The sequence below is a fragment of the Coturnix japonica genome, unplaced genomic scaffold (genome assembly GCF_001577835.2).
Source record: "Coturnix japonica isolate 7356 unplaced genomic scaffold, Coturnix japonica 2.1 chrUnrandom492, whole genome shotgun sequence".
Classification (NCBI taxonomy): Eukaryota; Metazoa; Chordata; class Aves; order Galliformes; family Phasianidae; genus Coturnix; species Coturnix japonica.
In genome coordinates, this window is record NW_015439886.1 from 88,197 (window position 1) to 90,350 (window position 2,154).

The following is a 2,154-nucleotide window of genomic DNA, read 5'->3' on the forward strand; positions in this document are numbered from 1 at the left end:
TAACCCCAAAATCACCCTAAAACCACCATAAACTAACCTAAAACTACCCTAAATCCACCCCAAAAGACCCCAAAAAGACCCTAAAACCACCCTAAATCCACCCCAGAAGACCCCAAATTGACCCTAAATCCAGCCCAAAATGACCCAAAATCCCCCAAATCCACCCCAAAATGTGTTTCAGGTTCTGGGTGCCCCCACGATGCAGGAGAGCTACGAGGCGCTGATCCTAATGGGTGAGAAATGGGGTCAATGGCCAGAAATGGGACCCTATTAATGGCCCTAAATGGGGTTCATGGCCCTATAATGGGAGTGTATGGCCCTATATGGGGTTAATGGCCCTATAAAGGGGTTAATGGCCCTATATGGGGGGAATGACCTTATATGGGGGTGAGGTGACCCTATAATGGGGTTAATGGTTCTAAATGGGGGGGTATGATCCTATATGGGGGGGATGACCCTATAATGGTGTTACTAGCCCTATAATGGGGATGAATGGCCCTAAATGGGGGGGTAATGGCCCTATAATGGGGGTAATCGCCCTAAATGTGGGGGAATGGGGGGATACAACCCTATAATGGGGGGGTATGACCCTATATGGGGGGCTATGACCCTATAATGGAGGTTAATGGCCCTAAATGGGGGGAAATGGCCCTATATGGGGGTGAGGTGACCCTATAATGGGGATTATGACCCTATAATGGGGTTTATGATCCTATAATGGCCCTAAATGGGGGGGTAATGACCCTATAATGGGGGTTAATGGCCCTATATGGGGTTAATGGCCCTATATGGGGTTAATGGCCCTAAATGGGATAGAATGGCTCTATATGGGGTTAATGACCCTATAATGGGGGGGTATGACCCTATATGGGGGGGGGAATGGCCCTATATGGGGGGGTATGACCCTATAATGGGGTTAATGGCCCTTAAATGGGATAGAATGGCCCTATATGGGGGGGAATGGCCCTATAATGGGGGGGTATGGCCCTAAATGGGGTAGAATGGCCCTAAATGGGGTAGAATGGCCCTATATGGGGGGGTATGGCCCTATATGGGGTTAATGGCCCTATAATGGGGGGGTATGACCCTAAATGGGGTAGAATGGCCCTAAATGGGGGGAATGGCCCTATAATGGGGTTAATGGCCCTAAATGGGATAGAATGGCCCTATATGGGGGGTAATGACCCTATAATGGGGTTAATGGCCCTATATGGGGGGGTATGGCCCTATAATGGGGTTAATGGCCCTATAATGGGGTTAATGGCCCTAAATGGGATAGAATGGCCCTATATGGGGGTTAATGGCCCTATAATGGGGGTTAATGGCCCTATATGGGTTGGACTGACCCCAAATCGCTGCCCACCCCATAGAGTTCCCTGTCCCTAAACCCATCGTGGTGTCGAGGCTGGAGCTGGACGAGGAGCTGGGGGGAAACGAGGGCAAAGAGTGGGAGACCCTCAGGGTGGCTCTCTATAGGCAGTCTCTATGGTCCCGTATGGGGTCTCTATGGGGTCTCTATAGGGGGTCTCTATGGGGCAGTGGGTCTCTATAGGGGGTCTCTATGGGGTCCCTATGGGGTCTCTATGGGGTTTTTGGCCCTAATTAAGTCCCGCCCTTAATGACCTTTCGTCCTTAATGAGTTGCCCCAGTGGGGCCCCATTGGGGCGCTGACCTATAGGGCGGGATGTGGGGCAGCCCCACCGCTTCCAGGAATGGGGGGAGGGGGGTCATTGCACAACACAGCCCCATAGGACCGACCCCATAGATCCCCGCCCCATAGCAGCCCAGCCCCATAGAGCCCAGCCCCATAGGGACTGACCCCATAGAGCCCAGCCCCACAGATCCACAGCCCCATAGATCCAGCCCCATTAGAGCCCAGCCCCACAGATCCGAGCCCCATAGAGCCCAGGCCCCATAACGATTCCAGCCCCATAGAATCCCAGCCCCACCAGATCCCAGGCCCCAATTGAAGGGGGGGAAAAAAAAAAAAAAAAAAAAAAAAAAGGCCCCCCCAAAAAAGGGGCGGCCCCCCCCCGAACAGGGAAAAAAGCGAATTTTTTCTTTCCCCCCCCCAAAAAAAGGGGGGCCCCCCCATTTTAGGGAAATCCCAAGGCCCCCCCCCCCCCATTAGGGAAATTTTCCCCCCCCAGCCCC